This window comes from Natator depressus, chromosome 7 (genome assembly GCF_965152275.1).
Source record: "Natator depressus isolate rNatDep1 chromosome 7, rNatDep2.hap1, whole genome shotgun sequence".
Classification (NCBI taxonomy): domain Eukaryota; kingdom Metazoa; phylum Chordata; order Testudines; family Cheloniidae; genus Natator; species Natator depressus.
Window position 1 is genome coordinate 103,740,473 of NC_134240.1, and position 24,462 is coordinate 103,764,934.

General features: G+C 41.5%; 1 protein-coding gene across 4 annotated transcripts in view; it reads left to right on the forward strand.

Moving 5' to 3' along the window:
- The first annotated feature begins 1,247 nt into the window (after positions 1–1,247).
- CHST15 (carbohydrate sulfotransferase 15) overlaps positions 1,248–24,462 on the forward strand; it is a 95,299-nt gene continuing 72,084 nt past the window's right edge. Inside the window, exons 1-2 of one of the 4 annotated variants that reach the window (XM_074959197.1) lie at positions 1,536–2,009; positions 3,989–4,159. The gene's annotated coding sequence lies outside the window, so the exon portion shown is untranslated. Of the gene's footprint in view, positions 1,443–1,535; positions 2,010–2,679; positions 2,819–3,988; positions 4,160–24,462 lie in introns of those variants that run through there. The other 3 variants (XM_074959198.1, XM_074959200.1, XM_074959199.1) reach the window with 3 other exon arrangements.

The following is a 24,462-nucleotide window of genomic DNA, read 5'->3' on the forward strand; positions in this document are numbered from 1 at the left end:
CAGCTCTCGCTACCGGCATCTGTGCCTTTGTGACCTCAACATTAAGCCATTGCAATGTTCCCTTTGGTGTGAGTCTACAACTAACTCCATTTGGAAGCAATTGCAAAATGTGGCTGCTTGCTGGGGGAGTGGACCTCTTACGAGCATATCACACCTGTGCTCCATCAATTGCTCTGGCAACTTTCTGGCTTCCAGTTAAAATTTAAGATGTTGGTTTTAACCTGCACCCAAAGCAGCCAGAATCTGCCCATTTTCTGGGCAAGGCCCATCTGTTTACAAGGGTAATAGAGCCCTCCCCAGGAGCTGATGTTGCTGCTGGTTTGAAGGTCCTTCATGGCCTATCCTTTCCCTGGACTATGTGATGGGCCTGTTTCTGAGATACTGGCAATGAAAGCTGAGCTGACAATGAAAGCCGTGTTACCTCTCAGGTCCCTAGACCAGGCAGTGAGGTTGTGACCTTTCTAACCTTGGAGAGGAAGAGGACTGTTTAGATGAGCTCCAGATACTGCCTTTTGTCTCCCCAGGACTTAAAGTGGGTGGCAGCAGCTAGGCTTCTCGTCCTCCCCAGAGTACCTGGGCCTACGCAATGGAACTGTGGCCTTCCCAGCCCCACCTGAACAAGCACAGTGATGGGAGCGGGGGGGCAGCTGCAGCCAGGTTGCCTTCGCAGGCTGCGCAGTAGGGCTGAAGCCTTCCTCTACTCGAAAAGGATGGGCAAGGGTCTGGGTCCAGATCATTCTTCTCCTAACCCTGCTCAGTCTGCCCCACTGAAGAGCACAGTACAAATGGCTGGGGGGGCAGGTGGGGAAGCAGAGTCTGTTGGGCGTGGGGTGCGTGTTGGGGGAGAGGAGGTCCAGTGGAAGGGCCAGCAGCTGCAGTCGTTGGAGCAGCCCCTCAGCAGCGGCTTTCTGCCTTGGCTCTGCCGCTGCTTGCAGGCGGGCTGCTCCTCTGGCTGGGCGTGGGAGTCCCCTGGCGCGGCACACGCAGGGCGCTATACCCGGGCCAGGGCGAGGGAGTCTCGCGTGGGCTGCACAGCGCTCGGCCGGGGCTTCGCAGCTCCTCTCCAAGCGCAAACAAACGAGCCAGACTTCCGCCCCCTGCCCTAGCCCAGGCCGGGGGAAGGGGCGCGGCGGGGTAACGCCCGCTCCCCGCGACGGCCGCACGCTTGGCAAGCCCCTGCCTGCTGCCGCCGCCGCTTCACGTGGCCGCCGCTGCTTGGCTCCTCAGCGCCGGCTGGACTCGTAGCCGCCGCTGCTGGGGACTGGCGGGCGGCGGCGGTGTCTGGCCGGCCGGAGCGGGCTGGCTCTGCAGACCAGGCGGACCCACCGCACTGCCCGCCTCGCGGCTGCGGGGCTGGAAACCGAGCGGAGCCGGGCAGGCTCGCCCCCCCGCCGCCCCCTGGGGGAAGTGTGGCGAGGAGACCGGCGAGAGGCGGGGAAGCGGTGAGTGCCACGCTCTGCCGGCCGGAGCGGGGTGGGAAGGAGCCGGCGGGCGGGCGGGCGGCTGCAGCCCGGGGAGCTCGGGAGGGTGCAGCGGGCGGCAGGAGGGATGCGGCGGCAGCGGCTCCGGTCTCTGGCAGGCTCCGCTTGGAGAAGTTGCTGCCTCAGGGCTTGCGAGCGGGGCAGGGGGGAAGCAGCCACCCGACGTGCATTTCTCAGCGACCAGCAGAGGAGCGCCCCGAGTTTTGATCACGGGAGGCGCCCAGCGTTGAGAGGAGAGGCGCCGGGAACTTCTGCAGAAGGGCTGCCGCTGCCCTCGCACCCGGCGTGCTAGAGCAGGCATCGTATTACTTGCACAACACACACTGAGTGCACACCCAGCATCCTACCTTCACAACACACACACACACACACTCTGAGGAGCGCAGAGCGGGCATTGTACCTGCACAACACACACACACACACTCTGAGGCGTGCAGAGCGGGCATTGCAGCCTCACCACACACACACACACGCGCGGGACTCAGGAGGGCTGAGCAGGAATTTTACCCGTGGAACATACACAATGAGGTGTGTAAAGCAGGTATTTAACCTAACCATCCACACGTTTCTGCATATCTGTTTCATTACTGCATTCGCTATTTAGAGGTCTGCGTTTCCTGTTTACTGCCCGAAGGACGTGCAACCACACACAGCTGTGAGGTAGCGGTTTTTTGCTTTGTTACGGAAATGACTTGCTGATACTGTGATAGTTCAACCTTTACATTAAGATCAGCTTAGCTATTACTTTATGTATTGTAATAAAGTACGTAATAAGGTCTGCTGGGGGAGGGGTTAAAGGTGTGTATGCATAGGGGGTTGAGAGAGTGCTCATACAGGGGTGTGTGTGTGAATGTGTGTTGGGATGTAGATATACAGGAATTAGGGAGGATGGGCTGTGTCTATAACAGAGGGTTATGGGGTACTTGTAGGGGAGTTGGGTTTCTGTGTGCAGGTATGTAGATTTGTGTGATCAGATTTCTTGCTAGAAAGAGTTTGTGTTTTATTTGCTTTGAGAGAGGTCTGTAAGTATCCATCCTTGTTGGGTTTGATGCTCTTTGTGTTGGTCGCACTCTCCATACAGAAGGAGAAAAAAAGATTTTTGTCATGTGCTGGTGGTTCTTGCTGACAGTTTTCAGTAGCAACTGCTGGTGATGGCAAGATGCTTTAACTTTTTTCCCCTCCCCCCATTGCAAAGTGAAGTATGACAGTAACTGCCCAGAATATCTTTGCATCAAAGACAGCAGGACCAGCATCCTTGATTGAGCAGGGACTACCTCTGGGGTCTTAACAGACAAGTGTTAAACCCCCTCTGGGAAAATACTAGGTAACATGCTAAGGTGTGTAATCTACTCTTCTTTATGTACATTCTTGGTTAGTCATTTCTTAATATGCATGCTCAGGGATTTAGCCTGGATGCTCAGCTATTCAGCATTTCCATTCTGTAAACAGATCGGGGGTACTTGACTTTTTTAAAATGTGAAAATGTTAGCCGGCTGTAGCGAGGCCTTGGAAGAAATGCATAATTACTGTATTACAATAATGCAATTTTTGCTGTCATTGTGCTGGGCTGCCTATTGGGTTGATGCCTGTCTGCCTAAGAACTGCCAATTGGCTAATTACAGTAGTTTTATGGTGATTTGTCAGAGAAGACATTTGTAAAATAGCTTTTATCTGGAGCGTATTCCTTCAGTTAACTCGGTGTGCGCGTACCTTGAATAAAGTTGTGGATGGCTATTGTCATTCAGTTATGCATATTTTTAGATGTTGAAAGATGTTTCTTAAGAGCAAGCTGTTGACAATTAAAAATAGCTTCATAGTATGCATTTATTGAGAATGTAGTCAAGGTTTAGTGACAGCTTGTGGTTGACTCTTTTAAACTACGAATCAGTCTGAACTTTGGAGATGTCACATGCGATCTTCCTTTTGCTGTACTCCTTGTTTTATCATAATACTACAGCCTTGCTCTGCAGGGATCACAGTTTGAATTGTAGGTTAACAGAACAGTATTTTAGCATGGTACTGTCTACATAGTTATGAAACCTTCAGATATAGATTTCATTCTGTAACCTTTGATTTGGAGACACTGCTTTAGTTTGCTTGTAAATGTGTAATTAAAATAGAATCAGTTGGAATGATTAGCCATGGAAGATCTTTATCATCTGATGCAGCTCCAACATACACCTTTTGTTTTGTGTCCAGAAAATGATCATCTACTTATAAAATAGAGTAATCAAAAGAACAGGTTAGAGGCTGAAATTCAAAGCCCTGTATTCATTGGAATTACTCATGAAGAGTAAATATTTTGAAGGGGTAGCTGAAAAATGCCCTCGTTTACTCATTTGTGTCAACAACTGTCTAATCGAATATTACTTGGCTTAATGCTGACTATACGCTACTTTTGATTTTTGCCAAAAAGGGGGCATCTCCTTAAACCAGTAATCGTAAAAATTGGTATTTTTCACCCTGTACTATGGTATAACTGTCTTTAAATGTTCTGTTCATGTTAGTGATGCAAATGGTGTCACCTCTGATGCCACGAGAGATCCTTTCGTATTCTCTGCTGCTGGTGCCACTTCACACTCCTGGGCATTGAGTCAGAGTAGTCAATTAGCTCTTCACGTGCCAAGAAAAAGAAAATTAATTTAAATGCTGAGAAGAAGGAACAACTTGTATGAAAGGTCAGTGAACACTACCTGTTTTTTGATGATACAGGAACCTTGGGGATCCAGAACAACATACTTGTGTTTGTAAATCAAGTCAACATCGAGTCCAGTGCCATATTCTGAAGTCAACCACAAATTGATTTTATGATTCAAGAATTGTGATAGAAAATCCAGTTACAAATGCAAAATGTTTTACATGAGGGTTTATAAGAGGAATGTGGCTAACCAGTTGAAATTTGCATTACAAAATACATATAATTCTGCTGGTATAACCGAAGATGCTATAATGGACTTAATTATCTTTACTAAGCTAAAACTACAATGGTTGGAAAGTGTACAAAGGAGAAGATAAGAGCAGAATGTTGATATTTCAGTTAATTCATGTGGCTAAATACAAGGACTGGACTAGACAGTCTACCACAAGTACTAACAAGACTCTCGTTATAGATGCATAGTCCAGTACTGTATATATGCATCATGTATTATTGATACTTTTTTCAGTTCATTTAATCAATATAGGCAATTTGCTTAAATAGTTTAGTGCAGCAAAATTTGACAGTTGCTTTTCTTACATGTTCATTTTTGACGTTAGGTTTTCCTAAAATTACTGTCCAGATAGAAATTGGAATCTGCTCAGATCTTAATTTGTTTGCTAGAGACAGGCTGGTAATTTTAAAATAAAAGTACTGTTTCATGTTTTCAGTTTTTATTTGTAAAAAAAAAAAAAAAAAATTGGGATTTTTTTCAGTGTTTTCTTTCCAAACATTAAAACTGGGATGAAATCAGGTTCAAATTTAAAAAAAAAAAGGGGGGGGGAAACTGGGTTGGGGAAAAGAAAAACAAAAAAAAACTTTTGTAATATACACATTTTATTACTGTATAATTGAAACTTTTTTTTTAATGTACAAAGGTATATTTTGTCTCTCTCAGAGCTAGTTGTTTTTCCAGAAATCCTGGTTTGCATACGCACGCATAATTTTCTTCAAAGTATCCTCACTCATGTTGAGCCTCTTGCTGCTTGGAGGTAGTCCAACTTTGAAAATATGCACTCTGCCTCAACAGATCCAGGGGGTACACTCAAAGCTTGATGTGCCGCTTTGCTGAAGCTGAGAAGTGTCTTGATGACTGTTCCAAAAAACCAGCACATCCAGTTTTGCATTGTTAGGATTAGGCAAGTTCATGTATGTAGTAAATTCCCCTTTCAGATTTGAAATTTCTTCTTTAGTGGCAAATGGTTGAAACACAGTGGCATAAAGACCATAGTCTGCTGCAGATTTCACCCTGAGGAAGAAGTGCAACACCTGGGCATTCTAAAAAATATTTTTGGCACCAAACACTTGGGGAATTCAGATTATGGGCCACGGTCATTTCCCATTTCTCACTGAGTGTTGTGTTTGAAGGTTTTGAATGCTTTTTTGGTTTTTGCATGTTCCAGGGTGGGAAAGATTTCCAGAAACAGCTGAGTTTTCTCACCGTGTGTTTCTCCTTCAGTTTTTGTGCTCAGTTCAGTTGAGATTTTGGTTGTCAAGATCCGGTAAACGTCTGTATTGGCAAACATGTGGGCAGTAGTTAGAGAAAACGCCAATGTTTTCTGCATGTCACGTAATGATTCCAGGTTTTCAGCAATTAACATTACCTTGGTGCTGAGTATCTGGCAGTTATTTTGGATTTGCCAGTCCCTTCAGAGTTTGTGCTTTAGAACCAACAAATTCAGGATGATCTAGGAGACACATTAGCATAGTCCGCGTGTTGTTTACATGACAGGCAGTGAAGTACAAGCTCATCCACAGGTGTGGCACAACAGGGGTAGGTAATCTGCACTCATCTCGCTCTGTGTTAAACAAAGCCTTCGACTTGTTTGCATGCTTGAAAACGGCCCCAAATCCAATTATAAAGATTTCACGTCTTTCATTTCTTCTGTAGCAGTAGCTGCTGACAGTGCAAAGTTAATTAGATGAGCAGGACAGGTAATACCTAGCAGTGCCGGTTTCTGATTGAGTGTAATCTCCTGGGAAAACTTAGCCTTGTAGGAAGCAGAATCTGTGTTAGTTCTGGCCACATTTTCCCAAGTTAGTTGGTACATCTCAAACATGTCAGTTATTGCTGTGTTGAGAAAATGTCTGTCAGCAGAGGGGATGACTGTCATATCAGCACAAAGCAATGTAGGTTTATTCGCTTTGAAATAAAAAAATGAAAACAAAAGGCCAAGAATCGGACGGTCCAAAGCATCAGGAGACTCATCAAAAAATCAGACTAGACACCATATTTCCATCAGCTTAGATACTAAAGCATTTTCTTTTTCTTTCAGATACTTACCAGTGAGGTTGTCTCATTAGGAAGGGTTTTTGATGCTGGACATTATTGATGCACTAAGTCACCAATAGACCCCTCTACTATTAACAGTGGTTGTCTGGTGAAACAAAGAACACACACACATTCATTGACACAGTTGTGCTATGTCCTCTCTTTCATTAAAGCTCTGGTGAAAGTTCCTTATATTGTCTGTTTATGCTGAAGCCCACTTTCTTCCTTAAGCTTCTTGTGTTGCTTGCTTTCAATATGCTCCTTTATTCTGTCAGTGCGATCACTGACCTCAGTGCTGCAGTATTTGTAGCACAATGCATCACTCCCATCTTTACTTTTCTTGAAAATTTCTAACCACTGATTTTCAAGAAAGATTTGCATATTTACCGTTTTACTGTATCTATCTGTAACCCCAAGGAGCTTACCTACGTTCCTAGGGCTCTGCGTGCTGATAGTTCAGGGAGAGGCACACAATCCCAGGTAGCAAGGGGGAGCCAAGGGCAGATTCAGTCTGCTAGGCAACGCAGAGGAAGAGAGGGGAGACGTTATGTAGAACAACGGGGGCCTCTGTTGGTTTGGGGAAGGATTGCGGGCGTGCCAGCTCAGATGAAGGGGCAGAGTCACATCATTAACAAGGGAAAGCCCAGGAAGAAGAGCTAGCCTGATCAACAGGGAGTGAGAAGCCTGCCCCTGGGAGCCCTGGAGGGGGGAGAAACCATTTTGGGAGTAATCTGGACCCAGCCACAGAAAGGACAGGACTGGCTGTGTGGGGATCCAGAAGAACCCATGCCCATCCATCCAAACCCATTAGAAGATTGGCAGTAAAGGAAGCAACTAGGTGGATAGGGGACATTACATATCTTTATCTGTGAAGGATTGATTGTTTAAATTCAAACTAAACGGACACAAAGAGATAGGCGGGCAGCGTCTCCTTGTGAGCCAATCATAGCACGATATTAACATTGTTTAGTTTTCCGACCTCCACTTAGTATGTGTTCTGTGTTTTACACTGTGGAACTGCTTCAGAGCTGCAGGACACAACAATCACACAAAGATTTAGTGTCTAACAAAAATAAGTACCCCAAAAATACTGAGTGGATTGATAAAAGGAAACTGAAAATGTGGAACACTAAGTAAAAGTAATGTCTGAAGCGTAATTAAAGCTGGAGATACATTTTGTGTCTACCTTGCAGATTTTGTTTCTCAACAAAAAATGTAACTTTATATTATTCAGAGTTCAAAACCAGTTGTGAAACCAATCAGTTTGACATACGTAGACAGTTTCAAAATCAATTGACATGTCATTTAATCTCCACCCCACAATAACCACAAAGTGTCCTTTAAATGATCATAAATACTGTAAAATATGGGGGATTTTTTTTTAATACTGGTGCCACTAGGCAGCATATGGCAGAAACTGGGGGAAAATGTGCCTCTGTTTCTGAAAATTACATTTGCAGCAAAATTACATGTGCAGGGTTTTTTTTCCAATGATGATCGATGTTCCTAACAACACTCATACATTTCTCTAAGGATTTATTTATATTTAAGGCCAGGTTGTTAAGTGGATGGAGTGTTAGCCCTTCCACATTGAAGGAAAAAATAATACACAAAAATTAAAAAATAACTGCAGATCTTGCCAAAATTTCTCCGCTAAACAGGTGTAAATATAGCCTATTAATTCTTAAACAAACCATGCATTATTTAGTGCTTCCTCACATTTGTGTATGAATCAGATAAAAAACAAAGTTGTAGATCTTGTACTTAGCAATGTATTTAGGTTTTCATTGCAATTCCATTGTTCGCTTTAATAATGTCCGATGTGCTTTCTTTAGATTTAAACTAACACCAATGAACTGTACTTGCCTTAATGATATATTGATTTAGGAAGTTAGAACAGCCACATGTTTAACTCCTTCTGTACAGATACATCAACTCAGCAGAAAAGAACCAGACCTAAAATATGTGCCATTACATTCTCAGACAAGAATCTTCATTAACATTAAGGTTACTAGACTTTATAGCCTATGGATCAGAACTTCAAGGAAATATGCAGCTAAGTGATTCAACACTCCAGGGCAGATTCTTTGGTGTAATCTGTCATAGCTACAACAAAGTACATCAGCTGAGGGTTTGTCTCCCATTTATATTGCACTCATCAGTTCCCCTTCTCAGCCTTCAGTGTCTCCCTCCACCACGCACATAGTCCACCTATTTTCCCCTCATCCTGAACAGCTGACGAATGACTTGGAGTCCTATCATGTTCCTTGATGGGGACTCTGGTTATTTAGCTAGAGGAGCCTAATGAAATATGGGGGAAAATGAAGACATTTTCAATCGGGAGCATTAAAAAATATATCCTGTCCAAATTTAGTTTATTTTACAAAAAATATACTAAATTGAATGCTTTACTAAATAAAAACTAAAATTCCATTGTTGTCTAAGGATTATTGTAGCAAAATTGGAAATTAAATTCAACAATTAAAGTGTGAAACTGAGAGATTTTAAAGTGCAAATCTCCATGCAACCTGAAGTCTAGAGATTCCATTGATGTGTCCATAAGATTGAACATTTATCAGTATTGCACAGTTATGTACAGGTTGTTAATTCAGTCTAGTGTATGTATGGTGGAACGTAATGTTTCTATTTAATTAAGGGTATGTTTTACAGTCACGCTAGTTATTTGTCCTTATGACCATTTCACTTGTGTGTTTTGACCAAATAACTGAAAATGTGATCATGATTTTGGACTGGTTGCTTGATCTGATTTTTACATAATGAACAGGAGAGGCAGGCTATCTGGGAACTTGAGTGCAATGAGAGCACTGCAAGTCTTTGCTTACATAGCCATTGTAGGCAATGAATGGCACTTTAGGGGCAAAGGGTTAATGTGGCTTTTGCATGGAATATTCATTTATATTATGCCTAGTTTCTAGGCACTGTTGAACACTGCTTATAAATGCTAGCTTTAAGGGCCATACCATCCTTCATGATAGGTTAGATAATCATAAAATAGAGAACTTCTAGCACATGATTCTTAGCAAGAACAAACAGAATTAAGATGCCAAGTAATAATGGTTGCTGATAAGGAGAGAAACAGTGTAGTTGTGCTCATTCCACTCTGGCCAGAGGCCAGGAATCCAAAATATGATTGTGAACATTAATTAAAATGGTAGTGTGAATGTTAATAAAAATGAACACTACATTGGGCCTCCCACCCAGTGTTTCTCAGACATAGTCAGTGTGTCTGCCAGAAGTTGTTGTGTGAAATTGATGTAAATCCCAAGTAGATTGTGTCTGTGAAACAACATAAGAACGGTCATATTGGGTCAGACCAATGGTCCATCTAGCCCAGTGTCCTGTTTTTCAACAGTGGCCAATGCCAGATGTTTCAGAGGGAATGAATGGAACATGGCAATTATTGAGCGATCCATCTCATGTCCTCCAGACCCAGCTTCTGGCAGTCAGAGGTGTAAGGACATCCAGAGAATGGGGGTGTGTCCATGACCATCTTCGCTAAGAGCCTTTGATGGACCTATCCTCCATGAATTTATCTAATTCTTTTTTGAACCAAGTTATACTTTTGGCCTTCACAGCATCCCCTGGCAATGAGTTCTACAGGTTGACCGTGCATTGTGTGAAATAGTACTTCCTTTTGTTTGTTTTAAACCTGCTGCCTATTGATTTCATTGGGTGACCCCTGGTTCTTGTGTTATATGAAGGGGGAAATAATACTTCCCTATTCACTTTCTCCACCCCAGCCATGATTTTATAGACGTCTATCGTATCCTCCCCCCCTCCCCGTCATCTCTTTTCTAAGAGATGAACAGTCAGTCTCTTTAGTATCTCCTCCAAAGGGAGCTGTTCCACACACTTGCACACAATTGTTGTTGTCCTTCTCTATACCTTTTCCATTTCTAATATATATTTTTGAGATGGGATGACCAGAACTTCACAGAGTATTCAAAGTGTAAGCATATCATGGATTTATGTGGTGGCATTATGATATTTTTTGCCGTATTATCTGTATTTTTCCTACTGGTTCCTAACATTGTTAGCTTTTTTGACTGCTGCTGCACATTTGAGTAGATGTTGTAGAGAACGATCTATGATGAGTTCAAGATATTTTTCTTGAGTGGTAAGAATTAATTTAGACCCCATCATTTTGTATGTATAGTTGGGATTATGTTTTCCAATGTGCATTACTTTGCACTTATCAACAGTGAATTTCATCTGCCATTTTGTTGCCCAGTCACCCAGTTTTGTGAGATCCCTCGGTAACTCTTTGTAGTCTGCTTTGGACTTAACTAGCTGGAGTAACTTTATATCAACTGTAAACTTTGCAACCTCACAGCTTTTCCCCACCTTTCCAGATCATTCACTGATTGTTTGGCAGGCTTCCTGCTTCTGATGTACTTAAAAAAAAATAAATAAAAAATTGCTGTTCGTTTTTGTGGTGGTCAGTGTTAATGAAGATGGTCAGCAATAATGTTCCGCAGTTGATCAAGAATTCATTGACTATAACTGCTCAGGGGCCAAAATGTGCAAAATTAGACAGATGCAGGTGAGTCAAAAGCAAGCTGAAATATAAAAGCTAATGTCCGTCAAATCTCAGTTACTGCATTATGGGCCCAACTCTGTAGCTTTAGTTAAGCAAAACTCCTGTTTACTTCAAATAACACCATTATGATGATTTCAACTGGAGTTTTGGCTGACTAAGAATTGCAGAATGGGGCCCAATGATTTGAAACCACACCGCATTTGCAGTTACTGGATGATAGATGTTCTCTTATATTTGACAGTGTGCAGTATATACAGAGTGTCTTTTATAAGCTAATTTACAAGCCTTTGGATTTATAATGCACATACTTAATTTTATAAATATTTCTATTTTGTTGTACATTGTCTGCATTTTAAGTATACTGTTTCTCTGTGATATACAGAGTCTGCAATATATGTTTTTAATAGAAACTCATTAAAACTGAGATTTTTTTACTCTGTTCATACTTTTCAGTATGAAGAAATATACATTTAGCAAAGATTTCCATCTTCATCTTGTAGAAAATAGTCATTTTAAATATAACTTAACCTTATGCCAAGATTACTGCTTAACAAAGCTAATAAGATTGCAGAAGGCCTCATCAATATTGTTACTTATTACATGTATTTGATCAGCATCCCATTATGCTTGTACTGTACAAATACATAGATATGGTCCCTTACCAGAGGTGCATGTAGTCTAATTAAAGTCCTTTTGGTTAAATTTGGATAACTGTGATGACCCAGTCTATCCCAAAGAGGAAGGAGCTGTGAGATCAAAGAAATAATGCACAGAAATATAGAGATAAGAAACATGAGTAGAAAGTACCAAAATAAGATTTGCCTTTGAAAAATGCAAGTTTCTATAAGACATCTGGGGGAAAATAGCAAGAAACTTAAAACAGGAGAATTATTTGAAATGCATTCATCTAGGAGAAGGAAGAGATGGGGGAATACTGAAGGAGCTAGGAGAGATATTGGACAGCAAATTAAACATGAGGTGTAATGTGATATGGGTTCAGGAAAAAAAAACAAATGCCATTGTATGCTGCATATCTCTTTCATGGAGCAAGTAGGAATAGTCTGTCTCGACATAGCTGTGGTTGATAGGACCAGGAATATTGTGTTTAATTTTTGCACCAAACTGGAGGGAGTTCAGGGAAAGCAACAAATTGTTTGGGTTCTAGAAAATTTGAATTAGTGTGTGAGGAAAGTTGATTTTATATTTAATATTAAACTCATCTGTGACTTAAGCAGGGCATGACAATGGTTTACAAATACCTGTTCTTGAAGGTGTTAACACCAATTATAGAATCACAGAATACTAGGGTTGGAAGAGACCTCAGGAGGTCATCTAGTTCAATCCCCTGCTCAAAGCAGGACCAACACTATCTAAATCATCCCAAGCAGAAGAGGAGTCTCTATTTTGTGTGGTACAGTATAGATATTTCTAGAAATGGGATTAAATTAAAAGAGGAACAATTTAGGCTGAATATTAGGAAAATATGCCAGATGGTGAAATGTGCTTGGCTTTGGAGTAGCTTCCCAAAGGATCTGGTGGAAGCTTCATTCCTTGGGAATTCTTAAATTAGACTGGACAAAATATAGAAAATGTCCTATGAGGAATGCACTTTTGCATGAATATAAAATGGATGATCTAAGGATATTATCCATCTCTGACTTCTTTGATTCTAATATCTAATCAAGTTCTACTTTTGTAAGCTTTTCATTCAACTGATTTATACTTTAGATAGCATTTCCCCAAGGAGTGTCAACTGTTTAAGGAATTTGGTAGATATTCCTCACAGATTTTCCGGGAGAGCCCCTCAGGTCAAATCCCCTCATGCCAATAGTGACTTATATTTGTAGGACTATAGACGACTTGACTGCTCATCCCACAAGTAATCAAGTCTGGCTTGCTGGCTGAGGTATGAGAGAGTTTTTGGGGTCGTCTTTGGAACTACTAATCATGCAGTTTCTTGGATGGATACCAATTTGTTAAACTAGAGGAGTAATAGGCCCTATTCTTCAAGAAGTGTCCCTGTGGGTGTTCCACTTTAGGTGAATCTGCATCCCTGCACCTGCGATCAGAGAATTTCAGTAGGAGTGCCTGTTTGGGTCGCACATGTGCTGTCCCCATCTCGCGCTACCTCTGGCGGCTATATATCACTGTGTGACCACTCCCCTGCCCGAGTTCCTTGTCTACTGCCCTTGACTTGAGATGGAGCAATCAGCAGTGCCTCCGAGTTTGCCTTTATCTTAAAATATAGATTTGGAGTTAGTAATTTTAGAAGCCAGTTAGTTAGCTTAGTTACCCTTCTCTCCCTCATATATCTTTCTTTATTTAGAAGAATTTTTTTTATTAGACTAAGTATCATTTCTTATTATATTCTTTAGCAGAGTATAGATACCCTCCCTTGGGAGAAACTTCATTCTAAGTGGCATGCCTGGATCCCTGGGTTTTAAACACTGCTTAACTTGACAGGAGTCAATCCCGGTCTCTGACGACACACTCGGTTTGTCCACTGTCTCAGTGAGAGACACATTCCGCAAAAGTGCTCTCATTGCCATAATCTTAAAAAATCTGCACCAGAAGAGCAAGGGATCTTAAGCTAAAACTTTTCTTGATGGAGAAGTCCTGCACCTGGCTTCCAGTCCAGGATTGTGGACCCCTCCTGGACAATAGTCTCCAGTAATGTCATCTGACAGACATTCCCCATCACCCTCACAGAGGAAAGATCACTCCTCCAAAAAGGTGGCCAAAAAACAGGCTATGACCTCTTCTTTATGGGAATCAGCTAAAAAGAGACTATCCCCAACCTGTCAGATACTCTCGGTACCGACCTCACTGAGGCCGACTACCTCTGGGGTGGCAGGACCCTCCAGTACCATGGGTACCGTGACAGCCAAAGACCCAAGCGGGCAGGCTCAGAGAGCAGCAGCAAAGGGCAACTTATGCTCCATTCCTTGGTTCCCCCGGAGCTGCTCAAACATGTAGCGCTGAGCAGCGCTACAGTCTATGTCCCCATCTTCTGCCTTGATAGTGCATAGCGCTCAATCATAGGTACTGACAATTGCTGTAATTCCATCGGCACCGCCAACAATGCCCTCCTAGATACCGATGCTCTTGGTACTGAAACACAAAGACCTCCTGGTCTCTTCAGCACCAGAATCTCCCTTCCTCAGTACCAATGTTACTGCAGCATGCTTGGTACCATACTAAGTTACACCACCATCCAGATCAGCTCCTCCTTTCTCCAATGAGGATGGGGAGATCTACTCATCACGTCACTCCTTTCCCATCCAGACAGCCACCAGACTAGGTCCACCTGAGCAACCTGGATAACAACCCAGGGCCAAAACCCATGGGTGGTATAGACATCCATGGATACCACTACCAATGCCATTCCAGCCCCAGTGGCCCTACTGGGATCCGTGGGTGGCGTAGCAACAGCAGTATTCTAAGCCTCCCATTACCCACAGGGATAGATTGAGACATTCTTCATCGCCCTCAATACCTGGATCCTCTGACCTCCTGGAAGAGGCATTCAAAGAGCTGGAGGAAACTTCTGATCAGGAGGTTACCCCACCTACAATTTCTCCTCCTCGTCTCTGGACGAAGCCATCACGCCCCCACCAACCATGACGGGTGATGATTTAAAACAATTCCAAGAGGAGTTTAAGAGGATGCGAACTCATTAGAAGAAGTTTCAGAGTTTCAACACAAGCTGTGGGACATTTTACAATCATCCGCTTCATCCAAGATTGCTTTTCATGGTCTGTATACGTTGACCTTTGCTATCACCAAGAGCATCTACAGACCCACCAGGTACTTGCACACACTCCACCAGGTCATTTTCTACGTCGATATCTGTCATAAATATAAAGGGAAGGGTAAACCCCTTTAAAATCCCTCCTGGCCAGAGGAAATCTCCTCTCACCTGTAAAGGGTTAAGAAGCTAAAGGTAACCTCGCTGGCACCTGACCAAAATGACCAATGAGGAGACAAGATACTTTCAAAAGCTGGGAGGAGGGAGAGAAACAAAGGATCTGTGTGTCTGTCTATATTCTGTCTTTGCTGGGGATAGACCAGGAATGGAGTCTTAGAACTTTTAGTAAGTAATCTAGCTAGGTACGTGTTAGATTATGATTTCTTTAAATGGCTGAGAAAAGAATTGTGCTGAATAGAATAACTATTTCTGTCTGTGTATCTTTTTTGTAACTTAAGGTTTTGCCTAGGGGGGTTCTCTATGTTTTGAATCTAATTACCCTGTAAGGTATCTACCATCCTGATTTTACAGGGGGGATTTCTTATTTCTAATTACTTCTATTTTTATTAAAAGTCTTCTTGTAAGAAAACTGAATGCTTTTTTCATTGTTCTCAGATCCAAGGGTTTGGGTCTGTGGTCACCTATGCAAATTGGTGAGGCTTTTTATCCAACATTTCCCAGGAAAGGGGGGGTGCAAGTGTTGGGAGGATTGTTCATTGTTCTTAGGATCCAAGGGTCTGGGTCTGTAGTCACCTAGGCAAATTGGTGAGGCTTTTTACCAAACCTTGTCCAGAAAGTGGGGTGCAAGGTTTTGGGAAGTATTTTGGGGGGAAAGACGTGTCCAAACAGCTCTTCCCCAGTAATCAGTATTTGTTTGGTGGTGGTAGCGGCCAATCCAAGGACAAAGGGTGGAATATTTTGTACCTTGGGGAAGTTTTGACCTAAGCTGGTAAAGATAAGCTTAGGAGGTTTTTCATGCAGGTCCCCACATCTGTACCCTAGAGTTCAGAGTGGGGGAGGAACCTTGACAATATCCATGAGGGGTACATTGTTAAGATAGCCTATCTGTAAAGGAGCAACCTGGGCATCAGCCCATACGTTCACAGAGTATTATGCAATAGAGCAGGATTTGCCATCAGATGCTCTGCTGGGACTTTACTGTCTTATCATCCTTCACAAATTCAACTCTGAAGCCCCGTCCTTCCAACGAAGGGCCCTGTTCTACAGTCACCTAAAGTGGAGCACCCCCAGGGAAGGTTACTCACCCTGTGCAGTAACTAAGGTTCTTTGGGATGGTTGTCTCTGTGGGTGCTCCACTACCCACCTTCCTCCCCTCTACTTCAGAGGCTTTTTTTGCTAGTGACTCTGTGGTAGAAAAGGAACTGAGCAGGGTTTGTTCGCACAGCGCTATGTGGCACGAGATAGGGACAGTGCATGTGCGACCAAAACAGGTACTGCTACTGAAATTCTCCAATCACAGGTGCAGGGATTTAGTTTCACCTAAAGTGGAGAACCCACAGGGACAACTATCTTGAAGAACCTCAGTTACTGCACAGGGTGAGTAACCTTCTCTTTGTGCATTGGGATCAGCAGCTGGATCCCTGCATCGTTGATGTCAATTGGACTCTGCACAGGAGCATGGATCTATGCCAGCAGACCCTGATTTGGCATTGGGGCTCTAGAAAGCCAATAAATCACAGAGTGATTGCCTGAGATTACATGATGATCGTGTTGTCATGGCTTTCTATTTATTGCATATATAAAGATCGGTCACAATGGCTCAACTTCACTGGGAAAAAACAACTTTGTAATACAAGGATCATCACTTCTCAATTACGGTGTTTTTTTTTTTTTTTTTTTTTTTTGCAACTCTCTTCCCTATCAAAGCAGCTATTTAAGGTTGAGTATTACTGGTCCGGATTCTGAGTGTCTCACTGGAGCCTTTCCTGAAGTTAAAAAAAAGGTGAGAAATTTTATAAATAATAATGCTATAAAACAGTTAAGTACCTCAGATTGAGGATTAATCTGCCTGGGGAATATAGAAGAATAAATCAAGATGAAACCACAATCACTTTTGACATTTAGTGTTAGAATTTCTTTGCAAAGCTATTTATACCAGCTTCAAAATAGTTTAAACAAGAAATTAGATGTGAGAAGGTGTACCTAAACTAAATGAGTCCCATTATCAGAAAGGGAAAACATTCACTTGCACACTACCAGACTATTTTAAATACTTGTGTGACCAAACCCATCACAGTAGTGTAGTCAAGCAGGGTGTGTGCACAACTGATTGCTTTGAGACACTGGTAGTGGTTTTAAGTGAGTTTTGAGTGTGGTGGCTGGAGAACAGACAAAGTGGTTACTGGTTTGTTGTTTTCTGTTTGCTTATTTCGGGTAAGGGAAATTGAGGCAGGAAAATCAGCAAAATAGGTTAAGCTCAGAAGAAGCTAGAACTGCACAGGTTACAAATTGCTAAGAAGGAAAGAGAGAGAGCCAGCAAGCCCTGGACTTAAAAGACAAAGAATTTGAGGGCCAGAAACAGGCTCAAATTGAAGCACAAAAGGCTGCCCTGGAAAAAGAAAAGGCTGCCCACCAGCAAACCCTGGATTTAAAAGACAAAGAAATTGAGGCTCAGAGACCAGCACAAATTGAGACCCAGAAGCATGAACTGGCTGTATTGGAGTGGAAGGGGTGCACAGAGACATGTATCCTGTAGGTGGAAGTTGGGGTCCTGGTGACTGCTGCGGTGGGAACAGACCCCAAGGACTCTGTAGCTGGAAGGAAGCCCAACTTGAGTGAAAGAGGGCAATTTTTCTGGCCAGTGAAGGGTCTGTCATAGCTGGTAGCTGTGAGACCAAAGCTGGATCAGGGTCATCTTCCCTTTTGGGAGACACAGGAGTGTCTGACCCAGAGGGGAGCTCAAAGAGGAATTTTAGGTATACTGCCTTCACCATGGACAGTGTCCAAGTCTCTGGCAGTAAGTTCAGGAGGAGGGTGTAATGTTGCACTCCATATGATTTTATGAAAATATGCTAATGAGTGTGCATATAATGTAACTGGAATATGCTTCATGCAAAAGGTCTCTTGTAAGGTATCATTACAAAGCTTATAATCTACTGTGTGGTCATCCTATTTGAATAAATGTATCATTCTTGTATCTGAAACTAGAAATATGAAATATAATTCTGAGGTCCTATTGTAATTATGCAAAGTGTGGGCCATTAATGGTGGTTTGGAATCTTGATGGCTCCCATCAACTAGGACAATTGGTTGTAAATGGCTCTGTTTACTTGCAAGCCTTCCTGTGAGTCAGGCCAGGAAGAATGAAGGCTTGCAAAAAGAAAAGGAGGACTCGTGGCACCTTAGAGACTAACCAATTTATTTGAGCATAAGCTTTCGTGAGCGAAGTGAGCTGTAGCTCACGAAAGCTTATGCTCAAATAAATTGGTTAGTCTCTAAGGTGCCACAAGTACTCCTTTTCTTTTTGCGAATACAGACTAACACGGCTGTTACTCTGAAATGAAGGCTTGGGGTCTCACAGGACATGTGACCATGTCACCTGGTACTGGAATCCATCTTAAACCTGGTGCTTTTCCATTTAGAAGGAGGGGTGGGGACCCAGAGAGACAAAAGATTCCTGTCTTGTGCTAAAGCTATATAATAGGGTGGAACAGAACAAAGGAGGTTCCAGTCATGAGAAATCCCCTAGTTACCACCTGAGCTGGTGCTAACAAGAACTGTACCGGGGAAAGGATTGGACCCAGACTAGGAAGGAGTCCAGTCTGTGAAAGACGCTTATTGGAACATCTCTGAGAGTGAGATTTTATCTGTAATCAGTTTCTTAATATATTAGGCTTAGATGTGCGTGTTTCGTTTTATTTTGCTTCGTAACTTACTTTGTTCCGTCTGTTATTACTTGGAACCACTTAAATCCTACTTTTAATACTTAATAAAATCATGTTTGCTTATTAATTAACGCAGAGTAAGTAATTAATACCTGGAGGAGCAAACAGATGTACATATTTGTCAGTGTTATAGAGGGTGGACAATTTGAGTTTACCCTGTATAAGCTTTTATACAGAGTAAAACGGATTCATTTGGGGTTTGAATCCCTTTGGAAGCTGTGTGTCTGGGTGCTGGAGACAGGAGCACTTCTTAAGCTGTTTTTAGTTACGTCTGCAGCTTTGGGGTTTGTGGTTCAGACCCTGGGTCTGTGTTGGAGCAGACTGGTGTGTATGGCTCAACGAGGCAGGGATCTGGAGGCCCAAACTGGCAGAGAAAGTGGCTCAGAAGTAGTCTCAACACATCACACATCAGGTGACAGTCCTAAGGGGGTTTCTGTGATTGAACCCGTCACATTATGTTCTTTGCAGAGAAGACTTTGAACCTTACCAAGTATAGCAGCAAAAATTGAGACTATTTAGTCCGAGAAATAGGTTTATATTGGCATCTTTAAGTCAAGTTTGGATCTCTATTGCACCTCAGTAAATCAGGTTTAGCTCAACTGAAGTTGCTAGAGTTACTCTGAATTTGCACTGGTGAAAATGGGACAGTATCTGTCCTTTCTTTCAGTGGCATATAATTATGTTGCTCAGTATTGTTAGGCACCGAATATGAGCATATCTGCGAGAGAGTAGTTTCCTGTTTTTTGGAGAAGAGCAGAAGATGCTTCAAATCTCATGTACACCACAGACTGATTGTCTGCACCCTGGCCGGGGTGGTTAGGGGGCGGTGGCAAGGGTGAGAGGAGGTATTACTCACTGAGAGGAGCAGCCTATAAAATAAGAGACAGTGGGTTCCCCGTCACCTCTCCTCCCCCATCTCTACACGCGGTGGCAAGAGCGTTTGGAAGACAAAAGGAACCATCATTGAACTGTGGGATGGGTGGTCCCAGGATGGAAAGAGACAGCCTGTGAAATGTATTGCAGCTTATTGTGAGACAGCCTGTTTTGCTTTTAGAACTATTAACCTTGGTAAAGTTTAGGAAATAGCTTGTGTATTTATTTTTTCATAACCAATTCTGACCTGTATGCCGTTATCACTTAGAATCACTTAAAATTTATCTTTCTCTCATTAATAAACTTGTTTTAATGTTTTATCTAAACCAATATGTTCTTGATTGAAGTGTCTGGGGAATCTCTACTCAGATTAACAAAGGCTGTTCCATATTCATTACCTTTTAATGGAGTGATGAACTTTATATGAGCTTAGGCTACATAGTGAGTGAACTGGGCATGGCGAGATGCATATTTCTTGGGATGCAAGTCTGGAACTAGAGAACTGACTGGGGTTTCCCTGTGTGTAGTTCATGAGTGGCAGGGAGAGCATTCATGTAACTTTTCTGGTTGTGCCCTTACATGCTAATGACTGTGTGAGCCGGTCCTGGAGAGGCTGCTTTTCACTAGGAGAGCAGTGTAAGAGACACCCTGGTCTGGAGAATTAAGGTGACAGCAGTTCAGTGGTTCAGGTCACACCCTCAGGGATGTCACATCTATGTCTTAGATTTTTATATAGCCACTTAGGTCAAGTACCAGCAGTGGCACTCAGCCCTCCATTCTGTACACTTGTGGAATACCCACATCTGCTGACCTAGGACGTAAAGGACCCGTGATACTCTGACTCACCTTGCCAGCCTACAAAGGAGTGGTTTAAGCAGTATTGTAGGATATATATGAATAAGGCATATCTTTTTCCAGGTAAGATAGTAAAAACCTAAGAAACAGTCTACTGTAACTGTCTAGTACTTTTATGCTGCTAGATCTCAATAATGAGTAGCTTTTAACTTAATGTCACTGCTATTTAGTTTTGTTAAATCAGATTAAGGTCATTTTGTGATTGAAAAAATATTTCAAAGTCACTCATTGATGATTGCTAGACACAGTTTTAGCACTTCAGAATGTTCTTGCTGATATGTACTTTTTTAAATGTTACAATAAGTTGTTCTGGAATTATACAATGAAATGTGTAAAAAGCTTCTGCTGGCTTTTAATAGTTTTTTTAATGGTACCCTTTAAGTGAGTATAGTAAGTTATCGAGCCTTTTAGGCTCTTCTTGAGCCATGGCACATTGCTTAATAAATGACAAAAACATTTAAGAACATACTGTAGAAATACAAGTGCCCCTGTAGGTATCCCACACCCCTTTAGATATTTTGCCAGATTAATTTGATTCTTTTTATTAAAAAGCTATTTCACAGCTAGAGAATAAATGGAAACCTGAATAAATGGAAACTTGATGACAATTTCTGTTTGTTCATTTTTAAAGACCTTCGTATTATTGAATCAAGAATTCTCCAAATTTATTTTTTTTCAAATAATAGAAATAATTAAAAAGTTACTATTTTGATGACCTTTTGTTTCTTTCATTTAAAAAATGCTTACATTTCCCATTGCACTATTATTTGCAATGTTGTGTTACAATAGAGGATTTAAAGTTAGGTATTGTGTATGGGGGATGTGTTCCAGATAACATTCAGGGTGAAATCCTGGCCTGATTAAAGTTTATGTGAGTTTTGCCGTTGACTTGAGTGGGGTCAGGATTTCACTCTCAGAATGAGGTAAACTTGAAATGTTTTAGCTCTTGATGAGTTACTGAGCCTGGAATGAGGGCTGCCCATTCCTCTTTAGATCATCCAGGAAGTGTTCTATAGAAGATACTACCAACCAGGATGGTAGTTTAATGTGTGAAAACGAATGAAGTAATATTTCCTTTTGAAATAATAAATCAGTAATTGCCTAGCAGAAGGAGTGCAGACCGTGGAGGCACTTAGTATCTTTTGTTCACCTTGATGCTGAGGGTGTTGAGCATCCTGAGGGAGCTGTGCATTTTTAAGGAGGGTCAGGCCCTAAAAACAAAGTGTGAAATTCCCAAGTCTCAATTTTTTGCTAAAAATATTGTTTTATTTCATGGTCTTGGTGGTAGCTCTGAGAGTCTTCTTTGTTAAGTAGCAGTATTCAGAACTAGTCATGGCAACATTCCTAGCTTTGTCCTGTTGGCAACATGACTTTCTATGTAAGTGACCTTTCTTCCCCCTTTTCAAGCTTAAAGTGAAGTCTCTCCCAGCACATCCTCATAAGAACATTGCATTGTTTAGGGGTAGCTTGCCATCCTCTTTATTTAGTAGGAATATCCTTGAACTTTCGTGTGGATAAATGCAGCAAGTGTGTTTCTATTCCATTTCCTTCCACAAGGATGATATTTATAGAATTAAATTCTGTGTACCCAAATATTTATTACTGATGAAGCCATGATTATGAACCTTGAAATTGCAGTGTTGTAAGTTTTGTACTTCTAGTTTTGGTTGGGCCATATGTGTAGTCTTAATTATCTTGCACAGATCTTGCTTTCCAAGGGATTTTATTTCAGCCTGATCCCATAAAAGATACTGAGTGCTAATTGTCTTATGTTTGACGTGCATGTTTGGGAAAATAAGACTTTGACTGACCAGAGGCAGTCACAGTTGAAATAGTAAAAGACGACAGCAAAGACATTGTTTAACATGTTTAAATGTTCACACTGGTGATCGCAGTGCTCCTAACCTCAGAATGAAAAGAATAACTCTTATCTTTGCACGAGGGTTCTCTGAAAAGAAATAATGTTCTGAGAACACTGAATTGATATTAAATTCCTCAAGCATGATTCAGGGGTAAATTTTCAAAATTTTCTATGCAGAAATTTTAGCTGCATTGTTCTCATTGACTTTCATCGGAGTTGCCTGGCTAAACCTGTGTAATGCTTTGAAAGTGTACCTGACACACATTTTCCCCCTGATGTGCATATGTCACTCCCATATCTATTGTATGCTTTAGATGGCACCATTCTCATGGATCATAGTACCTAACAATAAGATAAATATAAATATACAAGTCTCTATTAAGAAGCAACAAATTAAAAATAACCAGAGAAAAAGGTAGTCTGAAGTTTAGGTTTGAAACTATTTGTTTATTAGCAGTATATTATTCATCCACTTGATGTCTCTGTATGGTGTATAGAATTCCATGCAGTTTGTGCCCCAGGTAAACAAAGGACACAAAGTTGAAACTCAATCTGTGTGGCAATTCGTTAGTCTATAATTTGTAGTAGTTTTTGTGTGTGTGGGGGGAAAAAAGTTTCCTCCTTAAGCTGGACTGTGATTCCATATATTCATAGATTCTAGGGACAGAAGGGACCGTTGTGATTATCTAATTTGACCTCCTGTATAACACAGGCCATAGAACTTTCCCAAAATAATTCTTCAAGCATATCATCTTTTAGAAAACACAACGAATCTTGATTTAAAAATTCAGTGATGGAGACTCCACCATGACCATTGGTAAATTGGTCCAATAGTTAATTATGCTCACCGTTAAAAATGTATGCCTTATTTCCTGCCGTTGGCTCATGTTATACCTTTCTCTGCTAGACTGAAGAGCCTGTTATTAAATATTTGTTCCCCATACAGATACTCAAAAAGAAAAGGAGTACTTGTGGCACCTTAGAGACTAACCAATTTATTTGAGCATGAGCTTTCGTGAGCTACAGCTCACTTCATCGGATGCATACTGTGGAAATTGCAGATACTGATAGACTGTAATCAAGTCCCCCATAGCCTTCTCTTTTGTTAAGCTAAATAGATTGAGCTCCTTGAATCTATCACTATAAGGATGTTTTCTAATCCTTTAATCATTCTTGTGGCTCTTTTCTGAACCCTCTCCAATTTATCAACATCCTTCTTGAATCGTGGGCACCAGAAATGGACACAGTAGTCCAGTATCGGTTCACCAGTACCAAATACAAAGGTAAAATAACCTGTCTACTCCTACTGAAGATACAATCCTGGTGTGCATAAACAAGGGTATTAGCTCTTTTGGCAACAGCTTCACAGTGGGAGCTTGTGTTCTGCAGATTATCAACCCTGACCCCCAAATCTTTCTCAGAGTCACTGCTTTCCAGGATAGAGTCCACCATCCTGTAAGTATGACTTACCTTCTTTGTTCCCAGATGCATACATTTACGTTTAGTCATATTAAAACATACATTGTTTGCTTGCACCCAGTTTACCAAGAAATCTAGATCAGGATGCTGCTAATCTATTTTACTTTTTGAACATCTCTTTAATTTATCATGGATCTTTCTAAGAAATCTGTTCACAGTGGAAGATAGTTTTACCAAAGAGTAGGGAAAATGGGGGTTAAGAGTTTTGCATTCATACTGGAGTGTACACCACTTAGTTCTCCTAGATAAGAGAGATGAATGTTTTAAGAATCTTAAATGACAATAACATTCATTCTAAAATTCATTCATTTTTAAAAAATAATTGGCTCATTGAATTTTCACAAGGATAAAAGGACATTTTATGCCCTGCGTAACTTTAACATATGAAATGTCCAAGAATTAGAGATAAATATAGCATTTTAAATATGCATACATCCCCAGCAAAGTTAAAAGAAACAAGATAAGACAAAAACTAACATGGGACTGGGTAAATAACACAAAGCAAGTATATTGACAGCAAGTGAAAGCAAGACTAAAAAAAACATAGTGTCTGTAGAGAAGTGAAGGGTCACTTCTGAATTAATGGCCATTCATCCACAGTTTTTAATTCTTCAAAGAGTAAAAGAATGATTACTGTAAAAGCAGCTGAAATGTAGGAAAACAGTCACTCACACAAACTCTTAACCCCTTACTGATAAGCAGTTAATCACACAAATAGCATTAATTAAATCA